Raw genomic sequence first — 10,085 nt, forward strand, 5'->3', positions numbered from 1 at the left:
GTAACATAGTCACTTACTGCAGTTATCAAGTATTATGTATTCTACATAATTGCACGGACTATACTTTTTGGAGGACTGGCAGCCTAGTGGGCTTGTTTTCACCAACATCACCATGAACGCATGAGTAATGCATTTCACTAAGACAATCACCATGGCTATAAGTCACTGGGCAGTAGAAACTTTCAGCTCTATTATAATCTTATGGAATAACCACTGTATGTGTGGTTCATTGTCCAAAACATCACTGTGGGGCTCATGACTACGTATTTTCTAAAACTCTAAAATAGCCAAGAGATTAGAAGTCTCTCGTTAAGCCTAAAAATTCTCATCTGAACACTTGGCTCGGATAGAATTTGCTTCTCAGCTCATGTAGTTATGGACAAAATACAGTTTCCTGGAGTTAGTGGACTTCCTGGCCCTGGACGGGTGTTGGCCAGAGCCCACCCACCATTTTTTCCACATGGTCTGACTCCCTATATGAGCTGGCTTCGTCACAACATGAAGCCAAGGGCAATGGAGTCAGCTGGTGAGCTGTAAATTCTGATCTCAGTTCAGTACTGAAATCCCAGAAGGGACATTCCATCACCTTCACCATTTTATATGGGTTAGAACAGGACTTTTCCAAGTGCAACTACTAGGGAGATGAGATTATTGAGAGCCTGAAAGGATCTCCTTTGCATAAGCCTGAACATCTCCATCCTCTGGCTCCATGCTTTGTCCTTGTCACTTCTGGTCTTTCACCTGGAGCCTCAAAAGAACAGGGATCCTCTCATGCACACTGTAACCACACAGAGAACCTGTTTGGGGTAAGCAATTGCTCCCAGTTTCCTAAGGACTCTGTACCACAATCTCATTTCTCTAATTCACCATCAGTTCCATCTAGCAAGTCTCAAACCTTTAGACATCTCCAAACGACAAGCAAATACTAGACTTCATATTCATATAGGTCTTGAAGATTCTGGGGGATGTAAGCAAAGTTTTTTCCAACAGTGGTTCAACCACTCCATCTAAGAGGACAAGTAAGTCCTAAAACTTAGAAAATGCCTAACCAGAGCATGAACTGGCATTTTACACATTTTACAAGTACCCCTTCACCTGATGAGTGATTCTCTTGTGGCTTGTTTCATTGCAAGTGGGAAGAAAACCCACAAAACTTCCCAATGATGACACCCAAGTTCAACCATTACCCTTCTTCATAGTTTTCTCATACAGGCACAGGAAGTGCAGGAGACTTGAAGCTGTAGCTAATGATCAGAGGCAGGTTTGCCATGTCTTATAAAAGCTAGGGATTTGATAGCACAAAGAATCAATAACTGGGATCTCATCTTATTAAAAAGCTTCTGCTCTGCAAGAGAAACCACCAACAGAGATAAGAGACAACCTACAATATGGGAAAAATTTTTACCAGCTGTTCTTCAGACAAAGTTCTACTATGTAAAATATATAAAGAACTTAAAAAAATCAGACCCCCCCCCAAATTTAAAGACCCAATTCAAAAATGGGTGTCTGAAATGAACAGACATTTCTCAGACAAAGAAGTAAAAGCAGCAAATAAACACATGAAAAAATGTTCAACATCACTGGTCATTGGAGAGATGCAAATGAAAACAACACTGAGATTGGACCTCATCCCAGAAAGAATGGCTGCTATCAAGATATCAGCCAATAACAAATGCTGGCGAGGGTGTGGGGAGAAAGGAACCCTTTTCCATTGTTGGTGGAAGTGCAGACTGGTGCAGCCACTGTGGAAATCAGTATGGAGATACCTCAAAGAACTAGGACTAGAGGTCCCATTTGACCCAGCTGTTCCCCTGCTGGGTATCTTCCCCAAAGAATGAAAAGAATCATACCACAGCAATATATGTGCACCCATGTTTATAGCAACACAGTTTGTAATAGCTAAAGCTTGGAAGCAGTCCAAATGCCCATGAACTGGAAACTGGATAAAGAAGATGTGTTTTTTTTTTTTTTATAAAATGGAGTACTATTCAGCCATAAAGAACGAGAAACTAGAGACATTTATAGCTAAGTGGATGCATATTGAGGACATACGCTTAAGTGAAATAAATAGGACACACATGTGTAAATACCAAACAGTTTCTCTAGTGTGAGAAACCAAAAGTGTAAATAAGGATTAAAAGGATTAAAACAAATAATTGATGGCCAGGTATTTAGCTCAGTGGTTCTAGTTCTTGCCTTGCAAGTGCAAGGTAATGAGTTTGATGCCTGGTACCAAAAAAACCCCAAATAAACAAATAATTGATAATTTGAAATAGGAAAAGGTCCAAAGGGATAGGGGAAGTGGGAAGGGAAGCAGAAAGGAAAGAAGGGAAAGGAAAAATTATGAGAAAAGGAAAAAATGGAAACAAAGTCTATGTAAATAGGGAAGGGTGGAGGGGGTGAAGGGAAGACAGGGAATGGGGAAAAAATAAGAACCAAGATACATCATGTACAGGTACAAGCACCCAATGACAAATGTAAACGTATTGTATACCTAAAATAGACCAATAAAAGAATTTAAACAAACAAACAAAAAAGGCTAAGCGTTTGGGATTATAGGGTTTCCATTACTCAGTAGGACATAGAGAAACAGCAAACTCTTTGACTCCAAAGTTCAGCCCAGCTTCTAATTCTGGGAAAAGAGAAAAGTCCCTCTAAGCATCCTCTCATACATGCAAGACTTGAAGGGGATTTCCTGGAGCCTGTGCCATTAACATGTAATGCAGGACCTTGTACCCAACCCAAGTACTGGTCCCATGGTCCCATTTCATCTTCATGCCACCATATCCCGTCTTTAGTTGACAATTTTAAAAACAGAAGTCACTTTATCTGTTATCTTAGTGAGATTTGGGTTTTTCACTCTCAGCTATTCTTCCCTATCCTGTGTCTTTTCATTCTCCTAATGTATACTGATCAGCTTTCCTATTGCTGGGACAAGATACATAATTTCTGCAACATAGAAGAGGAGGATTAATATGGCTCATAGTTTCAGAGGTTTCAGTGCATGGTTGGCTGGCTCCAAGACAGTAACAAAAGGGCATGGTAGAGCATGATACTCACATCATGGCAGCTGGGAAATGGAGTGGATTGAAAAGATTGCCAGCAAGAGATGTATGTCTCCTCCATAGGCCCACCCCCAGTGACCTACTTCCAAATGGGCTCTGCCATTAATGTAGATGGTGCCCTATGAAAGAAACATCTCTCCAGGGGTCTCGTAATCCAGTCAAGTTGACCATTAAGCTTCGCTGTCATGGAAAACAAGACAATCCCATCCATTTTTAAAGTGTCCACTATTAGATGCCTCTGAAATCTGAGTCTTGTGTCCAGGTCACATCTTCACTGTACATCTCTATGTTTAAATACCCAGTAGTAGGACAGGCATGGGTTCCCAACTGTGAGAACTGTATCTATGCCATAGAGAGCTAAGTCTTCTTAGAACTCTGGGTCAGTTCTCACCTTTCAGAGAAGAATGGAAAACTATAGACTCTAAGACTGTTGTTATTAAACAGACACTTTGAGATTCTTTATTTTGCAGATGAGGATCCTAAAGGCAAGTTGTGTAGCAAAGGTCCAAACCAGTTTCCCTGGCTCACAGTGGGCTGTTCTGCCTACACTACAGTTGCCTGGGAAAAGACAAAAATATTAAAATCATACCATCTTTATCACAATCACATAAATTACACATTTAAGATGCTACCATATACATACGTAAGTTGCTGCATTTTTTAAAAAACTTACTTGAAAGGCTATCCTAATGTGGTTTATTATAAATGAATTGTGCTTTGTTTCATGAGAGTAGCAATGGCCCTCTTGATGCTTACAGAAAGGACTTGCTTCTCTTGTTACGATACTTAGTGACCCATGGTGGGGGCAGTTAATTGAGTCTCCCAAAACTAGAAGAGAAGCTTTTCTATTGCATCTGCCAACAGTGAGACTCTATTTTAACTAATAAGAAGTTTGCAACATTTGGATGAGGTCCAAAGTCAGTTGCAGTAAATCTTGATAACTACTGCTTGCTTCAAGCAAAAGCCAGGCAGTTTGTTTATTTTAAACGCTTGCTCGATGGGTTACTCTCCTGGGAAAATGACCTTGTTTTCATCTCAAGCCCCAGGGAAGCTTCTTATACTGTGGAATTTTATTCTAGTGTGTGTCTGGAAAGAGGAAATTTACAGCCCACACTCAGCTAGCTTCATTTCATTGATTTCATTAGCAAAGATTTTGATTTTTAAAAATAAAATTAGGGAGACTGGGAAATTTTAACCCTTTCCTTCCTCATCCTTCCCATGCCTACAGATCTGAACTCACAGTTGGGAACCTCTCAATGCAGCCTACAAGACTTGATTTAATTTAACTTTCAGTGTCTGTGAGGTGAAAAGGTAACAACACCCATAAAGTTAAAGGAGGCTCAGGTGACTCCATCCATCCTGAGCCAGAGAGAAGCAATGTGACAAGTGGCCCACTGCAAACAAGGTGGCATCTGGGATGGGCGGAAAGCTGGTTTGGTTTGAACTCAGGTAATTGTGGAGTCTGTTGTTACCCTAGAAACTCCCCCTTCCTACGTTACGTTCCCCCCAACATAACAGCAAAGCAAGCATGCAGATCTTTGGTTAGGAATCGGACCTGTCCTGTGCATACGTCTACTCTTTTCTTTTTTGGATAGAAGGATGGAAGGGATTGAGGGGATCTTTCTAAGGTGCCCAGGCTGACCTGAAACTCTGGATCCTCCTGCCTCAGCCTTTTGAGCACAGGGATTATAAGTGTATCCCATGACAGCTGGCTGCATACACTTATAATTTTTAAATGTCCTTCAAGGTGATAACATCTTATGATAACCAGCCATTGATACAATTTTCTGTATTCCTTAATTTAGTGGCTTAGACATCCAGCTGAAGAAAGTAAACTAGAGAGGAAAAAAAGCTTTGTGGTTGAGAAGCAGACATCAGAGACAATTTTGGAGCAGCTGGCTTTACCCCTACTGAAAGGCTTAGGAGTAGGGTGCTGATGCATGGAGGTAAAATGTGATTTCACCATCCTTGAAAATCTTCCTGCGGCAGGGTGGGTGGTGTGTTAGGAAGAGTGATGAATAAGAAAACAGTAAATATAAAATCATGCTGGAGCAGCCACTAAGTCATGGAGTTTATACGTGGTAAAGTCATTCCATTTCTGGGAGGAAGCCTTCCTCTCCCAGCCTTTGTACATATGTCTTGTGCTCCACTTGAGGTCTGGGGAAGATCACTTTAACCAGGAAGCTTGCTGAAAATACTCTACCACTGCAGCTGTTTATCTGGAGACCCTGTGAGGACAGGCTTTTTAGCCAAGACTTCGGATAGCTCACTTTGCATATCAAGTGAAGCCATGAGACTAGAGACTGTGACTTGTGCAAGTGGAATCTGCCTGGGACATCAAAACAGATCTGCTGCTTATGCTATGAAGCTCTATGTCCAGATTCACAGACTGATATCCTCACTCATTTCCAAATAGCCCAGACACAAATCCACAACGAACAAAAAGGCTTGATCTGAATGGGAGTGGATCTGCTAGAGCCCTGTTTTCTTGCAGAGTTGACTTGAGGTATTTTGATGGGAATAGTAATTGGGAAAAGGGAGAAGACAGTGCAAATCTCTTCTCACTAAAAAGTAAAGTGGCCGATGTCACTAAAGTGCAGCACTTCCCCAGCCACACTGGAGCAGGTCAAGGGAGAGGTGAAGTTTTTCTTGACAGATTGAATTTTCAAAAAGATTGTCCTATGTCATGTTCTGTATTCATGGTACGCATATTTATCAGCGTGAAGGCACTAACAGAAACAGAACGTCAGAAAAACAGTTTTCTTACAGAGCTACCCCAAATTCAATCTAAAGAAATAATTCAGTACCCTGTGATTGGCCAACTGATAACTCAAATACTAAATAAATTTGGCAGTAACCTAAGAACCAGAAAACTATTGTTTAAGCCATGATGGTATCTAATTATAAATAGTATAAAACAGCAAACTTATTTTCCATTCATGCTACTGGGGTCATAATACTCAATAAGAAAAATGTTGGCACACATCTGTCATCCCAGCACTCTGGGAGCTGAGGCAGGAGGACTGTAAGGTTAAGCTCAGACTAAGCAACTTAGTAAGATGTTGTCTTAAAACTAAGAAACAAAATTAAAAGGGCTAGAATGTGGCTTAGTATGAAGGTGCTGCAACCCCTGGTGCTGCAAAAAGAAAAAAAGGAGAGAGAGAAGGATAGAGGGAAGGAGGGAGAGAGGGAGAGAGGGAGGGAGAGAGAGAGAGAGAGGGAGGATGAATATGTTGGTATTTAAGCAATTATCTAAAAACATATTTGAATTTGTGACTTTACGTGAGAGAGGCTTTCCCAAACGGGTAAAAAGAAGAGCTTATCAAAGAGGGACACTGGCTGATAACGTCATCTGTACTTTATAAAATATAAAGAGAATAGGCAAATGTCCTGTGAGGTGCTATAATTAGACGGTACTTTTAACATAGCTGTAGGTTTTCCAGAGAGCTATAAAGGTCAAGAGAAAATATTCTCATTTCTCAATTTTAAGAAAAACTAACGTAGAAATAGAAATTTACAAAACAGCTAGATTTGGGGCAGTAATTCACTTTACAAAAGGTGGTACCATTGAAAGACATTAGCAAGATAGCAGACTGGGAGGCTTCAGGACCTTCTTCCTCCAGAGAAACTGATTTAACAACAATATCTGGACTATAATGCTACTGAAAGAACTCTAGAGGTCACTTGAGAAGCTACAGTGCCCAAGCCAATGGGAAACCATTAAAAGTGACAAGGAAACCAGCAATATATGTATCTATATCTATCTACCTATCTATAGATAGATAGATCTGTGTCCCTCCTCCAATACTTCATGTGGCAGCATTGCACATCAGGAAAGAAATACCCCACATTGGGGGCTCCTTTCTCAAACTAGAAACAAAAGAATATATCATGCATCTAATGTCCTGGCTTCTCTGGGAGCTACATGAGGGACCAGTTTCTGTGTCTTCTAATTCCAAGTGCTGACAGGACCAGTAACATAATATGAGAAGTCATTGAAAACAGAAGATAGCAGGGAAGTATGTATAGCAGACTCCTCTGCACAGTATTAGCAGGCTATAGTGGCACAAGCTTCTTGCCCCTCTGTAATTTGGCTGTATTATCTTAGGAGTCTGACTGAAGCTTTCCATGACTCAAATGGGCATGTCAGATAGCAGAGTTGGGCTAGTATTGCTCCTCTGCTAATGACTGGTATCAAGACTTAAGTCCTAGTCCATGAAGTAGCAGGGCTAGGGTGAGTTCACTGCCAGGCAAAGTCAACTGACTCTAACTAAGTTCTTCCCCTCTGAATCAACCATTTGTTCTCTTCTGCAAAAGATACACTAGTGCCCTCCTGTTTATGATACTTGTTATCAGCAGATGTCCCAAGGTCTGCTCAGCTTCCCTCTTTCCCACACTTGTAATGAATAAACACTGGATGTTCTTGGAGTCCTTTGTCTTTGCTGCCCAGAACAGCTTGGATCAACCCAAGACTCAGTTTCTTTCAAGTCTCTGTCTCTGTGTCTTTATTCCCTCTTTCCCATCTTTCAGACATCATACTGGCTTGCATGAGATCAAGACCCACAGCTGGGGTTTTTGATAATGTCTCCTGTAAGAATGTTAGAACTATTGTTCATAAAAGTTTTAAGAAGCCCTAGAAACTCTAGCTGGAAGCCTTTCCTCTGTACAAAGCCAATAGGCAAAAACTGCATCAGGTGGTCATTTTCAAAGTGCCAAAATTTCAGCAAAAGATTATGAAAACAACAATGAAAATGAAAAGTCCATACTTTCCACAAGGCACAAAGGATCAAAACAAAATTATAGAAAATAACCCCAAGGAAATACAGATCTATGATCTGCCTGACAAAGATTTTAAAATAACAGTCATAACAATACTCAAAAAAGTCAAAGAAAACCAAGATATACAACTAAAATGAAATCCGGAAATGATGCATAAACAAAATGAGAAAATGAGAGAGAAAGAGAGAGAGAAAGAGAATAAATTACTATCAGAAAACATTGTGCAGCTGAAAAATACAACTGAAATGAAAAATTCGTTTGAACGGTTCAATGGAAGAATATTTGCAATTGGATTTATATAATTTTGCAATGCTAGTAAGACTAGCCATCTGCCAGAAATCAAGGCAAGTCCTTATAGGAAGATTCGTTCATCCTAGGCCTCAAGTTGTTTAACAAATAATTTGCAAATGCAAAATATTTCAATTAGTTCAGGCCCCACTGTCATGACTTAATCCCCTCCCAGTGGCCTTAATTTACCAGTGGTTATAGTGTCGGCATATAAATCTTTAAAAACCAGAAACATTCAGTCCTTAACACAAGACCTGGCATACAATAGAAAGTAACCAGACATAGCAGAAACAACAGAGAGTAGAAACAGAGCCACAAATGTCCTAGATACTGGAGTTACCGAAAAGGCAATTTGTTAGGGTTTAAATTTAAAATATCCCCCAAAAGTCTTGTGTTCAGAGGGGAGGCCTAGTTGGAGAAAACAGGTTATGGAGCATGTGACCCAAGAGGGTACATTCTTGTACTTGGCTTCTTCTCTTTTTGCTCTGTTTCCCAGACATAATGTGAAGAGTTTTTCTCAGCCAGGCACTTCCACCATGTCATTTCTGCCTTGGAGCCAGCTAATCATGGACTGAACCCACTGAAGCTTGGCTGAAAATAAACTTCTCCTCATTTAAGTTGCAGGTGTCAGGTATTTTCCCAGCAATGGGAAAGCTGACTGATACACAATTTAGCAATAACAATACTCATTATGTTGAAAAAAAAGACAAGATCAAGTATTTCAGCAGTGAATTGAAAGTGAATAGATATTAGCAAATTAGATCTCAATTGGTAACAGTAAAAAGGTATGCCAGTAGTTAAGAAATAGTGACTAGAAAATTACTGAATTAGGGCCAGGGATTTAGCTCAGTGGTTTCACCACCTGCTGCACAAGCACAAGGACCCAAGTTCGATCCCTGGTACCAAAAAAAAAAAAAAAAAGAAAATTACTGAATTAAAAGAGAGATCAGAAGGAAAAAGCATAATGAAGCATGCAGAGACAAAAGGGAAAATCTAGAAGAGAAGGTAAAATATATAGAGGATAGGGTAAGAGTCTTATAAGTAGCAATCCTTACAATCACAGTAAGACAGGAAGGAGAGAAAATGGTCAAAAGTAGTATTTGAAGAGATAGAGGCTGATAATATATTAAAATTAATAAAACTACAGATTCTAGAAGCTCTTATGGAAACTAACCCAGAAAAACAAGTAATCAACTGCAAATTTCTGAGGATAAATTTGTGAAATTTAAACACATTTTTAGAAATAGTATCTGACTGGGTGTGGTAGCATATTCCTGTAATCCCAGCCCTCAGGCTGAGGCTGAGGCAGGAGGATCACCTGTGAGTTCCAGAGTTTGTGAATTCGAGGCCAGCCTGAACTACAGAATGAGACCCTGACTCAAAAAAAAAAAAAAAATAGAGATAGTATCTGGAGAACAAAAACAATAGTCACTTTACAGGACTGTTGTAAGATCACATGTACCAACATATTTACATACTGTATAGAAATTAATTGTGACCTGAAATGTTTTATTCTAATTATAATTAGGAAATCTTTTTTTTTACTAACAAGTAAATATCCTGCAAGTCTTTATGCAACAATCAGTATAGAAAATGTTAGGCTAAAAAAAAATACTCATAAAACAAACATTCGTTACAATAAATGGGTTATGATTTATTAATTATTCTCCCTTGTAGCCTTTATAGTCTTTGAGTGCAATATTTATCAATCTTAAGAAGCTGCTGGAATCATTTTGAATTACTGGAGCCAAGTAGGACTTTTCTGGCAACAAGGAAGAAATGTGGAAGAAAATCAGCAGAGCAGAGCGACAAGCACAATTCAACCATCCTTAAAAGACTGTGCTATGGGATCAATACTTACTTCTATGCATGTAAAGATAAATGTTACAAAAATTCCAGTGCATATGTCATGCTCAAAAAATTTTGTCTTAAAAATCCATATCTGGTTTTCAA

This window comes from Heterocephalus glaber, unplaced genomic scaffold (assembly GCF_053883595.1).
Source record: "Heterocephalus glaber isolate CG9 unplaced genomic scaffold, H.glaber_assembly_v1.0 deba00001444, whole genome shotgun sequence".
Taxonomy (NCBI): Eukaryota; Metazoa; Chordata; class Mammalia; order Rodentia; family Bathyergidae; genus Heterocephalus; species Heterocephalus glaber.